This window comes from Panthera onca, chromosome A1, assembly GCF_046562875.1.
Source record: "Panthera onca isolate mPanOnc1 chromosome A1, mPanOnc1 haplotype 2, whole genome shotgun sequence".
Classification (NCBI taxonomy): Eukaryota; Metazoa; Chordata; class Mammalia; order Carnivora; family Felidae; genus Panthera; species Panthera onca.
The window spans coordinates 236296338-236317592 of NC_138339.1; the positions used below are offsets into that span (position 1 = coordinate 236296338).

General features: G+C 43.9%; 1 protein-coding gene across 3 annotated transcripts in view; it reads left to right on the plus strand.

Annotated features, from left to right (window-relative positions):
* The window catches only part of MIPEP (mitochondrial intermediate peptidase), a 163070-nt gene that overhangs the window by 106477 nt on the left and 35338 nt on the right, over positions 1-21255 (plus strand). The window lies entirely within an intron of this gene.

Sequence of the window (21255 nt, forward strand, 5' to 3'; positions counted from 1 at the left end):
CACACCTGAGCCTGAATACTTTCCCTCCCTTCTTCGAGAGATCTTGGAGGTTGGGAATGCAGACTCTCTTGTCCCGGAAAAGGTACATTCTAAAAGAGATGACTTTCGAGGTGATGCCCAGCGTCTTCACAGCACCGAGCAGTTTTTCACTGCAGGGTACTGTGCGAAAGTACCACGGCAGAGAACGTAAAAGAGAAAGTGTGTTCTTCACCTGGACAAAAGTTACACGGACGTTAATAAATGAAAATGAATGGATTTCTTTGCAACCGAGTCCGTAATGTGATTCTCTTACTTTCCCAGATCACCTTGAAGTCCCAGGTGTCTTTACTAGGATTAAATTCAATCCTCGATAAAATGTAGTTTAGACTTGGCTCATTCGTGTTCGTCATCTTCCACGGGCCTTTCTTGCTGCGTGCCAGGCACAATGTGTTGATCCTACGTGCAGAGCAGACAGTAGGCTGGACTCCTATCTACGTGCCAAACTGAGGCCTCCCCCGCACCCGCCCCTTGTGTTTTCCCAGGCTCCGTCTGGTATTCACCCTTTCTCCTCTTGCTCTGAGACTGTGCCCCAGAACCCTAACTCCTATCCCTAGCTCTTGTTCAAGGTTCCGAACCCAGTTTTCAATATTGTAGAAGAACTACAGTTAACTATGGATGCGTATGTCTTGTCCATTTGACTATTGTAGCCTTAAAATAAATCCCTAAGGGTGAAATTGCGTAGCCAGAAGATACGTGTAGAGTTTATGTTCTGGTACACGTCGCAAAGTTAAAATCCAGATGGCTTTTCCTTGATGACCCCAGTTATGGATTTGATTTTAGTTTTTGCCAATCTGATAGACCACACATACTTTAATTTATTTCTGCTTGCAATTCTTTTACTGCCGGTGAAACCAACAGCTTCCCCTGCGGTGTCTTACCATCCAGTAGGAATTGGATTTTGTCTATTTTTGTCATTTTCCCATCTTTACGTTCATCTTTTTGTTACTCGTTTTCATAGGGTCGTCAGCCTTTTAGTCTTTTTGTCATAATTTTGTCCTCCCATTTTGTTATTTATCTTTCAGCTTCTTTTATGATTTTTTTTTTAACACTTAGAAGGTTTTATGTTTGTTACTTAGCTTGATGGCAATAAATGTTGTTTTGAGTTAAATCTTTTAGACTTTTCTTTCAGTTTTTTGTCAGCCTTCAAGAGACCTTTCTGGCCTAACTGCATTCAACTTTCTGTCCACATTTTCTTCTCGTACTCTTGTGGTTTTATTTTTCATGTTTCAATCTTTGACTGTTTAAGTTTGTGGCAGTGTTAAGGGATGAGATTGGAACCGGCTTTCGTTTCTCTAGTTGGTTTTTGAATAACCCGTTTTTCCCTACTGACTTGAAAAGATGCCCTCTGTGAGATGCGAAGTTTTCCTGCACGACAAGGTTTGTTTCTAGGCTTTCCATTTCAGGGGTTCTTGCCCAGACTGGATAATCATTTGTGGAAGTTTGGGTGTTTGTTGTTGGTTGTTTATTAATAGAGATGCCTTTGTTCCTCTATTTACGTCATCTACCTATTCCCGTCACCGTGTTGCACGTTTCTAACATTCTTACTGGAAGTCCCTCCTGTATCTTATTACATGAATTCCTGTTTTAAGATTTTTTTTCTGTTGTGAATGGATATTATATATCCCCCAGCACCTTTTTCCAGCTAGTCTCCATTGGTACGTAGAAGTTATTTATTTTCGTTTTTTACTTTTGTGGCTGACAGTCTTGATGAACAACTGACTGTTTTCAATACTTATTTACCAGGTTTTAGGGATTTTCCAGATATGTTTCTATATATGTTTATCTATTTATCTACATCTATATAGACATAGACAGATATACATATAGATACATATTTATATAGATACATATCTCACAGCACATGTAAGTAATATTTTTGCCGCCCCTTTCCAATTTTTATGCGTCCGTGTGTCCTTGACTGGTGCGGTGGCTGAACTTTCAAAATAATGCTGAATAATAATAGGGAAGTTGAGCATACTTGTTTGGTTTATGGTTTTAACGAAATGTTTTAGGTTTCACCTGTGATTTGAAAGAGGGCCAGAGCGTGTGAGGGCCAGAGAAGAATACGCCAGGATAGTCACATCTTCAGATTACAAAGGTAGGAGTGAGAAGGTTCCGTGAGGAAGTAGGAGGTCCGCAGCTGAGGTTCTGTGTAGGGGAAGGAGTCTGAGTGAAGGCGTCTCCCCCGTGGAGGGCCAGGTTGACTCTGCCTGGGAGACGGTGCAGGAATAAGGTGGGTGCGAGGCTTCGGGATCAGATGGCCTAGAGCCAGTCTTAAGCATCAGATCTTCATCTGTAAGATGGTGATATCGAACCCACTATGGTTATCGTAAGAGTGAGAGAATATTTGTCAAAAGCACTTAGCCCAATGCCCGGCACATAGTAAATGCAAAACAGATGTTAAACATTATTAGTATTGTGAGTGTAGTAAGTGATCACTGAAAGGGGACTTTTTTTTAAATTTGGATGTAGTTGACACAGAATGTTACGTTAGTTTCGGGTGTACGAGAACACAGTGATTCGACGCATTTGTACGTGACCCTGTCCTCATCACAAGTGTAGCTCCTGTCACCATACGACACTACGACAGTACCATCGACTGCGTTCCTTCGTTGGCTTTTTTATTCAAAAGGAGGGACTTAAATGATCAAAAATGTCATTTGAGGAAGAAAATCACATCACTTGCACGTAGGATGGGTAACAGATGAAAATAGATGGGAATCTCGTGTGTGGGCCACCTTCTTTTGTCGGTGACTTTTGAGGGTGATCCCTGTTCCCGAAAGACAGCCGGAGGCCCCCCGAGGTAAGGCGCGGCTGGTTGCTTGAGTAGCGCTACGGTGGCTTTGCGCCCTTCTAGCTGCTCTCCGTGCCCATATGTGGTTATTGACGTGTGAGAATAGCTTATCTTGGTGTCTTTTCCACCTCTTTATATATTTAATAATGACAGAAGCGAGGACCCAGCTCGTTGCTCGCTTTAATATGCCTTATTTTCAGATCCTTAACTTACTGATGGTGTAGTCATTCTTCTTACACGTGTATATTTTTATGTGTCTCGGGGAGGCTTTGAAATACTTGCTGATTTATGGAGAGTGAAAACTCAACCAAACTTTCTCGGCACACTTAGGAAAACTCAGACTCTTAAAAGCTAAAATCAAACAATATTTGAGATGATTTATACAATTTCAGCAATAACTTTTTTCCACTTAAGCCCAAGTACAGTCTAAACAACCTTCCCCACTGCTAAGTCCTTTAAACGAGAGCAGTGGAGGTCTATAAATCAAACGGTAGTTTACATTTGTTTCACAACCACTTTTTGCAACCTGTTTTCCCTCTTAAAACTTAGTATATTCTCCAAAATGTTCAGCCAGTCCTATATTGAGATTAAATGAAAGTGAACAAAGAAATGTACAAAAAGATTTTGGAGAATAATAGATGGCCACAGTTTAGAAAAGCACAGTATTGAAAATGAGTAGAGTAATGCTGGACGCTGCCGAGCTGGCTCGTTCTAAATAAGAGAATTCAGCCGTGAGCGGGTTTGTCTCCATCGTGAGGAATCAGCACTGAGTCACCGTGGTGGAGTTATCTCAGATTAGTCTGCTGGCACCGATCCTAAGAATCCACAGGGCACTTTAATCCTAATTATGTTTAATAACCTCTTATTTTGAATTAAAACTTCATAATATTCATTCCACATATTCGTGAGTGGCAAACAGAGTTCTCATGTGCCCTCCAGCCAGCTTCCCCAGGGACGGTATCCCCCATAACCAGAGTGCACACGGTTGGATCCAAGAAACGAGTACCGACACCGTGCTGTTTATTCCGTGTCATGAATTACTTCGACACCCTGTATTTGCTCGTGATGAGTACCTCTGAAGCTTATTGTCTTTTCTTTCTCTGAGAGTGGTTAGCTAAAAGCAGTTCATAATTTTAATCTACAGCCTACGACTCCTTTTGTTCTGTGTAGATGATAAGCAGAGTTCACGAGCTCCGTGAACACCGGACCGATAGACGCAGAATCGGTAGAGACTGGCACATCATTTGAGAGCCTGCGTCCTGATTATACGTAATGTTAGAAAACACATCAAAGTGCTAAATGCAGAGAGGCACAGAGGTGATTTATCTCTTCATAAACTACTTCCCTGCAGGTAAAATCTAGCATATGCTGTGAAAGCACCCATCTTAAGCTTTCTCATCTGCTGGCGTATCCTTGGCTTCTCTCTCTACTTAGAGTAGGGCTGGTTTCCTTACCTGCGTCCTTGAACCGTTAACGTATTGACTTTCAAGTATTTTGACCAAGCCCACAGGAAGGAATGCATTGTATTATGATGATGATACAAATATACGTATGTACATTTAGGGGTGTGTGTGTGTAAAAGTGAAGCAAAGTACCACGGACTAAAAGTTATCCTAACTATGTGCATGGTGGTCCAGTATTTTCTGTTCTGCATTTTCACTTTTTAAATGCTGGTCACAACTTACTCTGTTGGTTTCACAAACCACTAGTAGATAAGGGCCCCACAGTTTGAGAAACACCACGTTCATTTATCTTCCCCCCCCCCTTTTTTGCCTCTTCTACCCTCCTTTTCCAAATCAACCATAAAACCTTTCTTAGAAACAGAGATTTTGCAACTAAATTACTGAGAAATAAAACTACAGCTCCTATTTAATCCCAACAGTATCATCTCTCCTCACGGGGGTTAATTCATTTGACAGACATCGTCTTTGGGGAAGAAGAGTATGTATAAATAAGCTAGTGTGAAAAATGATGCATTGTGATGCTGTGAGAACTCTGTTACAGACACAGAGGTGTTTAATCGTGCCTCCTGGTGTCAGAAATGGCATTTTATCTCTGCTTAGTTCACTCCAAGTCAGGTTTTACCTCAGGTTAAGGCAGTGTAGCGGGGAGGGAGAGGGGGACAGGGGAGGTATGATGGGGACAGAGGATGGTGAGGGAATATGCTTGTCTCGGGTTGCCTGACGACAGGCATGGGAGGTATGGGAGCAGGGGCTGGGGGCTGGGTGTTGAAAATGAAACTAAGATCAAACACTAAGGAGTCCTGTGTGTCTGCACAGAGGCTTATACATGATCCTGGAGGGAAAGGGGAGACCCTGGAGGTTTGAAGTTTGTCAGCAGAGTAGTGGCACAGGCAGGGATCAGCTATAGGGGAGAGTGAAGGTTTCAGTATCGAGCATGGGTTGGAGGGCAGAAACATTGAAGCAAGCAGGGGTAATAATAGATGCGAACAAATACAAAAAACATCGTGGATTTTACCAGCTAAGATACTGAAAAACATGCATTTTTATTTGTAAAAATGATCTCCTTGATCGTTTCACTAACATTTCACTCTCTCCTGCCTCAGCAGTGCATTCACAGATCTTTTCATTAATATCTTTTACCCAGCATTTTAGTTGTTTCATTAGGGACCGTTACTTGAAGTATCAAACTGAAGCCCCTCTGTCCGTCTTCTCCCTTCCTTCCTTCCTTCAGTTATTCCTATTCAGCGTTTGCTCTGTGTTCCATTCTGGGAGATTACCTTGCAGTTTTTTTTCCTTGCTACCTTTTTCACTACTGTTAGTTTAGTTTTAGCTTTGTTTTTTGCTTTTCACAATTATGGTTTTATTGCCAGTAGCTGCTGCTGCTTTTTCATAGCACCTTGATCTTGTTTAACGAATGTGATTCTTTTTGTCAGTGTACGTATATGTGTATGTACACACACACACACACACACGCACGTAGGTCCTGCCTTAAAGGTCTTACAGTCTAGGCAGAAGATGATAAAGGTCTAAATCCAGGCATTGATGTTAGGCATCTGCATCAGGGAAGAAATTCAAGAAATCTATTGAGATACAAATTTTCAGGACCTGAGGGCACATCGAAGGTACCTGGAGATGAGGAATCACAAGGCAGAGCTGATCCTCAACCAGAACAAAAGCATCTAGGAAAACCCCACAGTTCACAGTCAGTGCTGAAAGTCTGAAAGCTTTCTCCTAAGACAGGAACAGGACAGTATTGGCTGCCATCACCACTTCTATTGAATATTATACTAGAGGTTTTGGCCAGAGCAGTTAGGCAAGAAGAAGGAATAAAAGAAAGGCATTCAGGCTGGAAAGGAGGAAATAAAATTACTTCTGTTGCAAATGACATGAGCTTGTATGTAGAAAATCCCAAGGAATCCATAAAAAACTATTCCAGCGAATAAACAGGTTCAACAAGGTTGCAGGATAGAAGAGTAATAATGAAACTCAACTGTATTTCTATACTCTAGCAACAGACAGTCCAAAATTAAATGAAGAAAATAATTCCATTTGTAATAGCATCAAAAAGAATAAAGAACTCAGGAATGAACTTAGCAAAAATGTTCAACATTTGTGTACTGCAAACTGTAAAACATTATTGAAAGAAGTTAAAGAAGCCCAAAAGAAATGGAAAGACGTCTCCCATTCATGCACTGGAAGACTCGTCAAGAAGGCAGTAATCCCCAAATTGATCTACAGACTGAAAACAATCGTGAAATCTCAACTGCCTCTTTTTTTGGGGGGGGGGGGGCACCAAGACTGAAAGCTGGTAAAAAAAAAAAAAAATCATACTGAAATGCAGAGGATCCAGAAGAGCCAAAACGATCTTGAAAAAGAAAAGTCAGAGGGCTCACCCTTCCCAGTTTCCAAACTTGCTACAAAATCTGCAGTTATCAAGGCTGTAGAATTCCAGGAGTGACCTCGCCCGACCGGCCGCGCGTAAGAGACAAATCTCGGCAATTAGATAGCTGCCCAGAGACACAAACGGACCTGGGAAAGGCTTGGAGTCCACTTAAGAATGTTTGGCAACGCAGTGGAACAAAAGAGCCCTGAGAAGAATCGCCTCCGAAGAGAAGGAAGACGGCTTGGCTTTGCGGGCATCGCTCAGCGCCCGCAGGGAGCTCCCCAGCCACACCCGAGAAGCAAGAGCTGCGTGAACGGCCTGCCTCCTCCGCCTCGCGGGGCACCACACGAGGGTCACGCGTCAGGTGCGCCCCACCTACGCTGGCAAAACCGAGGTGTGTGGAAACAGCAAGGCCCGAGGAAGGACAACGGGCTACCGACAGCAGCCAGGAGGTCGGAGCGATGGTGGGTAACCGTGACCTTCCCTGCAGACAGATCCAGCATATTCTGCCGCCAAGACAGGGCCCAGACGTGGGCCCCCTGCAGATGTCACCAGCGTTTGCCCCACGGGTGTTCGTGTCTGTGGACACCAGCCGCCCGAATCTCGCCGCTCCCTTCCCTCCCCGACTGGAGCCCTAGAGCTCCACCAGCCTGGGCCTCGGAGGCTACGTGAGGGCAGCACGCCAGCCCCGACCCTCGCCGCCGACCTCCACGGCTGTGTGCGGCACTCGTCGCCAGCCTCCGCTGTGCGCACCTGCCTGGGGTGAGACATGCAGGCCTCCGCAGCTACCGCGGGCCTAGACCGGGCCCTGTCTTTTGTCACCGGCTGTGCTCCGATCATGCTCACAGGCCGAGCACCGATCGTGCTCACCTGCAGGTCGCCGCCCCTGCAGGGCCGCCAGCTGCGTGCCCGTGGCCCCCGTGACCAGTCTCCACTGCGGTGCACGTGCCCGGGGAGAGACCCTCCGGCCGGCGGCAGCATGCCAGCGGCCAGGGCCCCCACAGCTGCCCGTGAGCCCAGAGCCGGCCCCGACCCTTCTGCCTGCCCTGCCGCCTGCTGCTGCACGTGTCCACGTCCGGCCCTCGCGACCACACTGGCACCTGCGGCTGCTCCCTGTGACCGAGAGTTCACGCCACCGGGTCGGGCCACCACTGCCGCCGGCTTTGGTGCCTAGCCAGTGTGGATCTGGAAGCACCACTGAGGACCCTGAGGGCCCCCGCAGCCGCCTCAGACCCTCCCGCCTCCCACCCTGCCACACCTGGTGGACCGCCTCAGTCAGGACTGGCGCCTCTCCAAAGTGACCTCCGCCCTGGGGAGGGGGAGCCCTCCCCCCAGCCTGCCCACCGGCACACCCACAGCCGTTGCGGCCGGGCTTCTCAGCCGGCTGCACCAGGGGCTGGCCCCTCTTGCCAGCGTGCCCACAGCAGCTGTGGCCGGGGCTCTGAGCCAGCCTTGCTGGGGGCCGGCCCGGCCCGCCAGTGCTCCTTCCGTAACCATGGCCTGTCGTTGCCAACAGATGGGCTGGGGTAGAACCGGAACAAATAATCCTATTAATTTGTACGAAACCACAAAAGACCCTGGATGGCCAGAGCAGTCTTGAGAAAGAAGAACAGAGCTAGAGGTATCAGCTTCCAGATTTCAAGCTACAAAACCACGGCGATCAAACGGTTGGTACTGGTACCGAAAACAGACACAAAGATCAGTGGATCAGAACACATAGCATATATGGCCATGTAACTATGATGAAAAAAGAATACACAATGGGAAAAAGACAGTCTTCAGTAAATGGCGTTGGAAAAAGTGGACCACTGTTTTTTTTAAGTTTATTTATTTATTTTGAGAGAGAAAGAGAGAGTGTGTTCATGGGGCAGAGAGAGCAGGAGAGAGAGAATCCCAAGTAGGCTTCGTGCTGTCAGTGCAGAACCCTACATGCGGCTCGATCTCACAAAGCGAGAGATCATGACCTGAGCTAAAATGAAGAGTCGGCTGCTTAACCCTGAGCCACCCAGGCGCCCCTGGACCACTTTCTTATACACACAAATGAACTGAACATGGATCGAAGGCCTAAATGTAAGACCTAAAACTCCTAAAGGAAAACATACACCCGAAGCTCTTGGACATCACCCTTAGCAATATTTGTCTGGATTTGTTTCCTCAAGCAAGGGAAACAAATGCAAGAATAAACAATCGGGACCACATCAAGTTGGAAAGTTTTTGCACCGCAAAGGAGACCATCAACAGAATGAAGTCAACCCGCTGAATGGGAGAAGACATTCGCAAATGATGTATCTGATAAGCGGTTAATCTCCAGAATATATAAAGAATTTATGTATATCTCAACACCAAAAAAGCAAATAATCCAATTAAAAATGGGCAGAGGAGGACCTGAATAGACATTGTTCCAAAGAAGACATGCGAATGCCAACAAACCCATGAAAAGATGCTCACTATCGCTCATCATCAGGGAAATGCAAATCGAACCCACAAGAAGATACCACCTCCTACCAGTCAGAATGGCTAGTGTCAAAGAAACAGTAACAAGTGTTGGTGAGGATGTGGAGAAGAGGGAGATCTCGTGCACTTCTGGTGGGAACGTAAGTTGGTACAGCCCCTGTGGAAAACAACCAACCAACCAAGCAAACCAACAAACAAAAGGAAACAGACTCATAAATACAGAGATCAAAGCCAGTGGTTTTCAGAAGGGTGAGGGACCCCTGGGAGGAATGAGTGAGATAGATGATACAAACTTCCAGTCATAAAGTAAGTCAAGGGGATGAAAAATACAGCATAGGGAATATAGGCAATAATGTTACAATTTTTTACGGTGACAGATGATAACTATACGTAGCTTGGTGAGGATTCTGTAATTGAATCCCTATATTGCAAACCTGAGGTTAATATGATATTGCATGTCAACTTTAGTTCAATTAAAAATAAAGAATATCAATCCTTCTCACTCTTCAAAGAAACAGAAGAGGAGGGAACACTTCCAAACTCTAGACTCTTTAAGGCCAGCATTACCCTGACAACAAAACCAGACAAGGACACCACAAGGAAAGAAGATTACACGCCATTATGCCTGATGAACATTGATGCAAAAGTCCTCAGTAAAATAACATTAATAGTAATAATAATTCAGCAAACTGAATTCAACAGTACATTCAAAGGATCATAACACCATAGTCAAATGGGATTTATTCCAGGATGCAAGCATGGTTTGACATCCTCAAATCAAGTAGTGTTACAAATCACATTAACAAGAGGAAGGATAAAAATCATGTGATTATTTCAACAGATGCAGAAAAAGCATTTCACGAAATTCAATATCCTTTGATGGTAAGAACTCTCAATAAATTGAGTATAGAGGAGTATAGAGGGAATGTAGCTCAACATAATAAAAGCCATGTATGACAAACCCACAGCTAATGTCATACTTGATGAAAAACTGAAAACTTTTTCTCTAAGCTCAGGAACAAGATAAGATACCCCACTCCCATCACATTTATTCAACATACTAGAAGTCTTTGCCAGTCTTTAGACTACAAAAAGTTAGACTGATCAATGACTTCAGTAAAGTTGCAGGATACAAAATCAATATACAAAAATCTATTACATTTCTATATACTAATAGTGAACTAAAAGAAATTAATAAAATAATCCCATTTCTAAGTGCATCAAAAAGAATAAAATACCTAGGAATAAGTTTAACCAAGGAGGTGAAAGATTTATATACTGAAAACTACAAAACCTTGATGAATGGAATTGAAGAAGGCACAAAAAAAAAAAAAGGAAAAGATACACCATATTAATGGATTAGAAGAATTAATATCATTAAAATGTCTATAAATACCCAAGGCCGTGTACAGATTTAATGCAATTCCTGTGAAAATTCCAATGGCCCAAATAGTCAAAGTTCTTCCTGAGAAAGAACAAAGCCAGAGGCATCACATGTCTTGATTTAAAACTATACTACAAAGCTGTAGTCATCAGGGCACCTGTGTGGCTCGGTTGATTGAGTGTCCAACTCTTGATTTTGGCTCAGGTCTTGATCTCACGGTGAGAACAAGCCCCGTGTCGGGCTTCGTGCTGAGCACGGACGATGTTTAAGTTTCTCTCTCTCCCTCTGCCTCTCCTCTGCTCACAGTCGCTCTTTCTCTTTCTCTAAACAAGCAAACAAAAAAGCTGTAGTAATCAGAACAATATGGTACAGGCATAACAGCAAACACATAGACCAACGGAACAGAATTGATCCCAGAAATAAACCTCCACATATGTGGTCAACAAATATTTGACAAGGGAGTCAATAATGAGGAAAGAATGTGTGATATTGGAAAGGCTGGATAACCACATGCAGAAGAGTTAAATTGGACTGTCCTCTTAGAGCACTCACAGAAATTAACCTGAAATGGGTTAAAGACGTAAACGTCAGAACTGAAATCATAAAACTCCTAGAAGAAAACAGGATAAAGCTCCTTGACACTGGTCTTGGCAACAATTTTTTTATTTGACACCAAAAGCGCAAACAACAAAAGCAAAAAGTAGTAAGTGAGACTACATTAATCTAAAAAGCTTCTGCACTGTGAGGAGACCATCAACAAAATGAAAAGGTAACCTACAGAATGGGAGAAAATATTTGTAAATCATATATCTGATAAGGGGTTAATATCCAACATATATAAAGAACTCCTATAACTCAATAGAAAGACCATGTTGTTAAAAGATGGGCAGAGGATCTTGGGGTGCCGGGGTGGCTCAGTCGGTTGGGTGTCCGACTTCGGCTCGGGTCATGATCTCACAGTTCATGGCTTCGAGCCCTGCATCGGGCTCTGTGCTGAAGGCTCAGAGCCTGGAGCCCACTTCAGATTCTGTCTCCCTCTCTCTCTGCCCCTTCCCAGCTCGCACTCTGTCTCTCTCTCTCTGTCTCTCAAAAATAAATAAACATTAAAAAAAATTTTTTTTTCATAAAAGATGGGCAGAGGATCTGAATAGACTTTTTTCAAAGAAGACATACAAATGGCCCACAGGTACATGAAAAGTTGTTTGGTATCAGTAATTATCAGGGAAACTCAAATCAAAACCACGATGAGATATCACCTCACACCTGTCAGAGTGGCTATCAACCAAAAGACAAGAGACAAATGCCCAACATCATCGGTCCTTAGGAAAATGCAAATCAAAACCACAGTGAGATACCCTTTACTCACACTGTGATGGATATAATAAAGGAGATAGGCAATGATAAGTATTACCAAGGATGTAGAGACATTGGGACTTTGCACACTTCTGGTGGGAATATAAAATGGTACGACACTTTGGAGAACAGTTTGGCCGTTCCCGAAAGAGTTAAGCAGAGTTACCATGTAACTGAGCAATGCCACTTTTAGTTATACACTCAGTAGTGCTGGAAACACGTCCACACAAAAATTTGTAGGCAGATATTAACAGCAGCATTATTCATGATAGTTACAAGTGGAAACAACCCAGGTGTCCTTTAGTTGACATTTGCGTGAATGGATAAACAAGAATTGTATATCCATACCGTGAAATATCCAGCCATAAAAAGGAATTAAGCACTGACGCATGCTACAACATGAATAACTTTAAAAAAAAAGTTTATTTATTTATTTTGAGAGAGACAGAGAACGCGCAGGTGAGGGGCAGAGAGACAGAGAGAGAGAATCCCAAGCAGCTCCAGAGCCTGACGTGGGGCTCGACCTTATGAACCGTGAGATCGTGACGTGAGCCAAAGTCAAGAGTCGGAGGCTCAACCGACAGCCACCCAGGCGCTCCCCCACATGAATAACTCTTGAAAACATTATGCCACGTGAAGAAGCCAAGCACAAACACTATCTATTGTATGATTCCATATATACGAAGTGTCCAGAATAGCCACGTCCATAGGTAAGGAAAGTAGGTTGGTGGGGCGCATGGCTGGCTCAGTTGGTGGAGTAGCTTTTGATCTCAGGGTTGTAAGTTCGAGCCCCATGTTGGTTGTAGAGATTACTTAAAAATAAAATCTTAAAAAAAAAAAAGTAGATTGGTGGTCGTCAGGGGCTCAGGGGGAGGAGAGAAATGCAGAGTGACTGCTGATGGGTAAGGGGTTTCTCTTGGGGGTGATAAAAATATTCTGGAATTAGTGGTGATAGTTGCACAGCTTTGAATATACTGAAGATCACTGGACTGTACAGTTCAAAAGGATGAATTTTATGGTGTGTGAATTTTACCTGAATTTAAAAAAAAATTTTTTTCTAACGTTTATTCATTTTTGAGACAGAGAGAGACAGAGCATGAACGGGGGAGGGGCAGAGAGAGAGGGAGACACAGAATCGGAAGCAGGCTCCAGGCTCCGAGCTGTCAGCACACAGCCCGACGTGGGGCTCGAACTCACAGGCTGTGAGATCATGACCTGAGCTGAAGTCGGAGGCTCAATCGACTGAGCCACTCGGGCGCCCCAATATATTTATATTTTTAATAGTTTTAACCCAGTTTACATATTTCTAAGCAATAGCCCTGGGGTCTTTTAGCATCGGAATTAGAGGGTAGATAGGAATAAATCAGACAGTCAACTTATTTGTATGTTTTAACCTATATGTTTGTTTTTGTTTTTTTTTAATTTTTTTAAAATGTTTTTATTTATTTTTGAGACAGAGAGCATGAACGGGGGAGGGGCAGAGAGAGAGGGAGACACAGAATCTGAAACAGGCTCCAGGCTCCGAGCTGTCAGCACAGAGCCCAATGTGGGGCTCGAACTCACGGACCGCAAGATCATGACCCGAGCCGAAGTCGGACACCCAACCGACTGAGCCACCCAGGCGCCCCAAATTTTACCTGAATTTTTAAGAGAAGAGTGGGTGTTGGCATCATGCAGCCTTGGATCAGGGAAGGGCTGCGAAGGTCACACCAGATGGGTTCTAGTCTTTTCAGGGAAGGAGGAGACTGAACTGGCCAGCTTGCCTCCAACGGGTGTTCTGGCTATTGTTATATGGAGTAAGGGTTAACTTAGTAACGTGTAGATTTAGAAGGAAATAGAAGGCCATCAGTTCATTTCAGCCTTAAGCTGTCACTTCGGGCCGGCCCTTTTGAAGATTACACCTTGAACTTTCAACCTTGGGAGATGTGAGAAGAGGAAAGTCAGTACATAACTCCTGTTATTATAGCATTATAAGATAATGCTAGCTCATGCTATTTTTATACGAAGTTATAATAATACTGAGGTGCTGCTTTTTTATAGTGACTACAAATTTTAATTAACGGTTACCCGATTCTTTGTATCGAACCCTTTTTTTGAACTACAGTAATATGTACTGTTTGTCGTTACCCAAGTTTTCCATATGTTTCAGCCATGACTCTGGCAGTTCCTTTTTTGTAAGAAATTGCTGAAAGCTGTTACGCCAGGAATTTTGGAAATTCCTGAGACGAGATCATCAGAGAGGATTGACGGCATGTCGATAGAAAGCAGGCAACCCTCGCGATGTCAGCGGATCCGCCGCATGTTTTATTTCTGTCCGTTATTCTGAACAAAACACAGGTGGTAACACGACCCTGCAGCGGACCTACTATCCCAGGCCCTGGGCTACACTTCAGAACATGCCATCACTTCGTGAACTGCTGGGGTGCCTTCACGGTATCTGCACAGGGGGCGCGAGAGGTGGCCACCGTGTGTTCCTGGAGGTGAAGGTGTTCACCAACTGTATTAACTCAGTTTCACCTTACCGGGAGCATGGCCCTCAGTAAGACACATTTCCTCATTGAACGTGTCTGGCTGTGTGCATCTTAGGCGACATAAAGTTCATAGGATGCCCTTTCTCATGTGATCTGTAGGGATCTTCCGCCGTGTGAATTAGAAGATATGTTTGCAAAGCCACGGGTACTCAAATCCAGGAAGCCGAGTAATTATCGCTTGAAGTTCTTAGGTAAGGGCTGATAGGTAAACGCCAGTGAAATGAAGATGATATTGTGCGGACAGAAGACTTCACAAATTTCGGGGATGAAGTGTTAGGTCTTGGGGCGCGTTACCTGCATAAGGGTCCTGGATTCTTCAGTGTGAACTATATCCATTGGTTCAATCCTATGAGGAGTTAATAAAGGCTAGTGACAGTCTTTTTTTGGTGGCAATCTTATTTTAATTGTATTTTATCACTCCAGAAATTCAGAGGGGTGTGTGTGTAATCAGTAAATGATTTCTTACCTGTTGACATTGTTATGACTTTGGTCATAACACTTTGGTGTTTATTGAAACTAGTTAATTATAGAAAGAGAATTTAGACTTACTGATGTTAATTGTGTCTAAATTACAGTAGCTTGATTCTAGTTTCCCTACTCTTTTTCTCCGCTTTCTGTGAATATTTTTCGGGGACACTGTGCTAGGCACAAGATGCAAAGAGGTCCATGGTATTCTCCCTGCTTGCGAAGGCCTGTATTCGTCGCTGACAGACAGAGTCATCCATGAAGGCCAGCACCAGACTTTGTCCTTACTTTCTCTCATCTAACCCACACAGCAATCCCATGAGGCAGATGTGATCACGGTCACGTGCTCAAGATGCGGCTTTAGGGAGGTCATAGCATCTGGCGATAACCATACGGCTGGTCGGTGCCTGGCCTGGAGTCACATGGCCCTTGTCACATTGTAATCATTCCCATGACACTATTTAGTGTCTGTCTCTCCATTAGGCTGTGTGGCCAGGGGGGCCGTGTCCACGAATGCTCCCCTTTACAGCAGTCCCTGGCATGCCGTGAGCGTTCGGTGAACCTTGAAAAGATAGGTGATTTTCCAGCCTGTGTGCTTAACTGTTGGGTGCTGTGCCCTAGGTGAGGAGGAGAGGAATGTGGGCATCTGTAAGGAGTGATGCGGACCCTAGCTGCTAGCACAGATCCCAAGGGCTCTGGGGATTCAGGGAGGGAAACACACACAGCCTCTCCAGGTTTCTCTATGAAGACTTTAAAAGCACAATAAAAACTCATTTGTACCTGGGATAATACTTTGAAGTTATTAAACACGTGTGTTTTCGCCTTTCACCTCCATAAACTGTTCTCCCCTTCGCCGTTCCTGGTGTCAGTGGCAGTCCTCCCAGGTGCTGACCAGTGACGTGAAGGAAGACAGGGCCAGGTGTGGTTGTGGCACGGGGGTAAAGTGGCCCTGTGGCCGAGCCCTTGGGTCCAACCTCACGGAGATCCGCTGCCCCAGAAGGCACTGGGGTGAGGCTGAGGCGTCAGGGAGGGGGGAACCGGGCCCCGACCACGTGCGAGGGCGTGTCGTGGAAGGTCAAGCAAAGACCTCCATGTTGGGCGTTAGGATGAGCAGGGACCCAGGGGGCGAGCGGGCCCCTCCGGCCATGAGGGCCCAGAGCTACCGGGGGCAGGAGGGCAGCAGTACAACTGAGGAGTGGCCTTCGTTGCCAGCCTCCTGATTGTGCCCACGATCAGCACTGAGCGACAGATGTCCCTTTTTCAACCTCAGAAAAGCCCTGGGCAGCGAAAGATCATTTGCACAGAAACTGAAGAGAAGTGCGGGCCTTGAGCCGTACACATATCTCTGGGGAAAGTGTCTGAGGCAAGTGGAAGAGCCAGGACAAAGACTTGCAGGAGCGGGAACTTCCCTGTTGTGTTCTCTGGTGAGCCAAGCAGCAGAGCGAGGAGGGAAGAGATTGGCCTGAAATCTAACAGGTAAGGGCTCTGAGGAAGATTCCAGGGTTCTGCTTGTCTGTTTAATGCCAGAAGTAGACAAGCCCATGTTTGACCTTGACGTCCCAGGCTGGGGATCTTGTCTGCCTGCTCGAAGGTAGGTTGGAGGTGTTGGTTCTAAACCTGTAGACCAGCCGGTCCCTTGGAGGAGGGAAGTGAGCGTCAAGCGGTTGCCCACACGGCCCGACTGTGTGCGTTCACTCCTCTGAGTTCCTATGTGGAATCCGTGGGTGATGCACCTGCTCTTGCATTTTCTCCCACGTTGAGAAGCTGCCGTCCGTTCTGCGTCACTTCTTTACGCGGGAGCAGAAAACCCCACTGTCTACAAGGAGCACTCGTGTTTTCCGTGCTTGCTTTCATGGTTTTTGTCTCGCTGTACAGACACCGACTTCTTTTCTCGAACTTTTCACAACCACAATGAAGACAGAAGCAGTATCCCTTCTTTTTTTTTCCTTCAAAATATGCGTATGCTCTTTTTTTCTCTCTTTATTGAGGTATAATTAACAAAACTATAAGACGTTTAAAGTATAAAACCATGGTAATGTGATACACGTATACATTATGAGAGGATCCCTTTCCCCCGAGTTAATTAACACATTCATCACCTCACATATTTACCTTTGTCTTTTTTTTTTTTTTTTTTTGGTGAGAACATTTAAGATCTACTCTTAGCAAATTTCAATTATAGAGTCGAGTATGACTATAGTCATCGTAGTATGCACTCGATCCTCAGATCTTATCGATCCTATAATAAAAGTTTGTACTCTTTTATTATACGAAGCGTAATCCCTTGTGTCTGCTACCCCTGAGTAACCACTTTCTATTCTCTGTTTCTATGAGTTTGGCTTTTTTTTTTTTTTTTTTTTTTTTTAATAGTCCACATGGAAGTGATACCATCCTGTATGTCTTTCTCCGTCTGGCTTGTTTCACTCAGCACAATGCCCTCTGGGTTCATTCATGTTGTCACGAACAAATATTTCCTGATGTTTAAGGCCAGATATTCCATATACTTACCAGATTTTCTTTATCTATTGATCCGTTAATGGACACTTAGGCCATTTCCATACCTAGGCTCTTGTGAATCATGCTGCAGTTAACATGGGAGTACAGACATCTGTTCAGGATGATGTTTTCATTTCCTTTGGGTACATCCCGAGAAGTGGGGATATACCACTTTTCTCCAAGTGGTTTTATTTCTGGGCTCTCTATTCTGTTCCATTGATCTGTTTCATTTCTTCAAGGTTATCCAATTTGTCGGTGTGTAATTCGTTGTCTCTTATGATCCTTTATATTTCTGTGGTATCAGTTGTAATGTCTTCTTTCATTTCGAATATTACTAATTTTTATCTTTTCACTTTCTTTCTTGGTACATCTGGATAATGGTTCATCTATTTTGTTTATTTAAAAAAAAACAGCTCTTAGTTTCGCTGATGTTTTCTATAGTCTTTTTAGTCACTATTTCATCTGTTTCCACTCCGATCTTTGTTATTTCCTTCCTTCTGCTAACTTTGGGCTTAGTTTGTTCCTCTTTTTCTAGTTCCTCAAGGTATAAATATAGGTTGATTTTTTTCTTTCTTTTTTGAGGTTCTCCATCTTCAACCTGCTTTTGCAGTATCCCATAGATTTACATTTGGTAGAGTTTTAGTTTCTTGTGTCTCAAGAGAGTTTTTGATTTTTCCTTTTGGTTTCTTCTTTGACCTGGTAGTTGTTCAGAAGTGTGTTGTTTAATTTCCACATCTTTATGACTTTTCAATCTTTCTTCTTGTTATTAACATCTAATTTCATGCCATTGTGGTCAGAACAGATATTTGGTATGATTTCAGTCTTCTTAAATTTAGTACAACTTGTTTTGTGGCCTATCGTGCAATCGATGCTAGAGAATGTTTTGTGTGTGCTTGAGAAGAATATGCATTCTGCTGTTGTTGGATGGAATGTTCTAAGTGGTTTTTTTAAGTTTATGTATTTTCAGGGAGACTGAGACAGCGTGAGTGGGGGAGGGGCAGAGAGAGAAGGGGAGAGAGAGAGAATCCCAAGCAGGCTCCCTGCTGTCAGCACAGAACCCAACGTGGGGCCTGAACTCACCAGCCGTGAGATCATGACCGTTCCAAAATCAAAAAGTTGGACACTTAACTGACTGAGCCCCCTAGGCTTCCCTGGAATGTTCTGTATATATATGTCTGTTAGGACCATTTGATCTAAGGTATGGTTCAAGTCTAAAGTTTCTCTGTGGATTTCTGTCCGGGTGATCTGTCCATTATTGAAAGTCAGGTATTGAAGTTCCCTGCTCTTATTGTATGGTTGTGTGTTTTACTCTTCCGAATGGTTAGTATTTGCTTAACGTATTGAGGTGCTTTCATGTTGGGTACGTGTATATTTACAACCGTTCTGTCTTCTTGATGAATTGACTCTGTTGACGTTAAGTAATCACCTTCTTTGTCTCTGTTACTGTTTTGTCTTAAGTATATTTTTTCTGATGTGAGTGTAGCTATCGCTGTTCTCTTGTGCTTCCTGTTTACATGGAATATCTTTTCCCATCCCTTCGCGTTAGGCCTTTGTGTGTTCTTAAAGCTGAAGTGAGTTTTTAGTTAGCAGCATATAGTTGGGTCTCTCTAAAAAAAAAAAAAAAAAAAAAATCCAGCCAGCCACCTTGTGTCTTTTGTGTTTTTATTTTTATTTTTTAAGTTTACTTATTTATTTTGAGAGAGACGCAGAAAGTGCAAGCAGGGGAGGGGCAGAGAGAGAGAGCGGGAAAGAGGATCTGAAGTGGGCTCTGTACTGACAGCAGAGGTCCCAATGAAGGGCTCAAAGTCACGAACCGTGAGATCATGACCTGAGCCGAAGTCAGATGCTTAACCAACTGAGCCACCCAGGGGCCCCTCTGTGTCTTTTAATTGGAGAATTCAGTCCATTTGCCTTTAGAGTAGTTATTGATAGGTATGGAATTACTATTGCCATTTTTGTCAATTGTTTTCTGTTTTTCGTTTTGGTGTTTTAATATCCCTCTTCTTTTGGTGGCTGTATTAACACCAGAGATGGTGTCTTGTTCCTACAGGGGTCCCTCTTGCTCTCCTGGGTGCCCTCCTGATCACAGAAGCCCTCATATTTCATGGCAGTCCTCATTACTTGACCCTGGGTTCCTTTAGAGTGGAGAGGAACCTACTTTTTCTCTTGAGATGGTACAGGCAAGGGGAGAAGCAGTGTTAAAGAGCTTTCATTCAGAAGAAAAAAAGCTAGGGGTGGCTGGGTGGCTCAGTCAGTTAAGCATCCGACTTCAGCTCAGGTCACGATCTCTCAGTTCATGAGTTCGAGCCCCGCGCCGGGCTCTGTGCTGACAGCTCAGAGCCTGGAGCCTGCTTCGGATTCTGTGTCTCCCTCTCTCTCTGCCCCTCCCCCACTTGCACTCTGTTTCTCTTTCTCAAAAATGAATAAACATTTTAAAAATTTTAAAAAAAGAAGAAGAAGAAAAAAGCTAGCCTGTCTCCAGTTCCATGCTTGTTGTTTTTCATTTATTATCTCATCTACTTAGATTAATGTCACCACCCGTATTTCATCTAACGAACACTTTAACAACTTAAACATTTGAATGAGTTACACCTTTTCTCTGCCAATAGACTGGCTTTCGTAGGCACGGTCCAGCATTTCCAGGGATGTTGTTTTTGTTTGGTGAAAGCTTTATCCCCCGCACTGTCCACATATAAATAAAACTGGTAATTGAGGTTGGCATACTGAAGAGACGCACTCCTAGTTAGTATTTGGTGCATCCGTAATGGTTTGCCTGATGTTCGTCTCCACTGCCTGAAGACCTTTGGTCCGTTTGTTAGGAATGAATTTTTTTCTTCTGACACGGTCTTGTCTCCTTACAATACGCCATAATTCTGCCATGAGCACAGAAAATTTCTTCTAGTTGTCATTAGGATTTGTGTCATAAACACACACATATGGCATAGGAGTCTTTTTGGGGTTAGAAAATTCTCATAATGGCACTTTGGGAAATTATTCAGGTTTGAACAGTCATATGGAGAAGAACTTATGTAATGTGGATAAATATTTTTATGTATCGGAGAGCAGTGTTAACATTTTAACTTACTCTTATTATTATACTTAGGTTTAGTATTAATGTACATAAGACAGCTTTCCCCTGGCTGTCAAGCCACTCGTAGGTCCCAGAGGCCTCCCCAAGTCCAGCAGTGTTAACATTTTAACTTAATTGTAACACTTACTATCACTTGTATAAGGTCTTTCCTTTTTAGCTATAAAAGTAGCTGTGTGGTATGTTTTGATGTGTTTAAGCTGGTATGATAGAAATTAAGTTCTAAGTCATAGGTGTCAAATACACACAAATCATGCATAGGAATATGATTTAAGGGTCCAGAGTTTGAAATCAGGGTGATTATAATTTTCCCATTTGTGGAAAGCAAGTAGGTCCCATAATTTGATACTTTAGGATGTGTGGTATGGAATAGCCCGAGAGCATGTGCTTTGAATTTAGAAAGACACCTAACTTTGGATTCTGTGGTCATCAGTTGGAAATACAAGATACAGTGACTTCAATACGATAGAGTTCGTTTCCTCCTGTCTGACAAGGCAAGGATGGGCAGATAGGGCTGTTGGGCTGGTGGTCCCTCAACACATGGCTTCAGTCAGGGTCTGATGCGGTGGCTGGTGTTCACTTCTCAAGGCTGGGGGAAAGAGGAGGAGGAGAATGAACCACTTTGTTTTGAAGGCCATGGTTGTACACATTACTTCCAGTCACCTGTGCTTGCTCGAATGTAAGCCTGGGAGATGGCGTCTCGGCCACCGCGACCGCAGCCTTGCTCAGACACGTTAAGGAAGGGGTGTGGTTCTGTTCCTAGGAGGAAGAGGGGAATGAGGAGGGGCCGTTCAACCATCTGCAC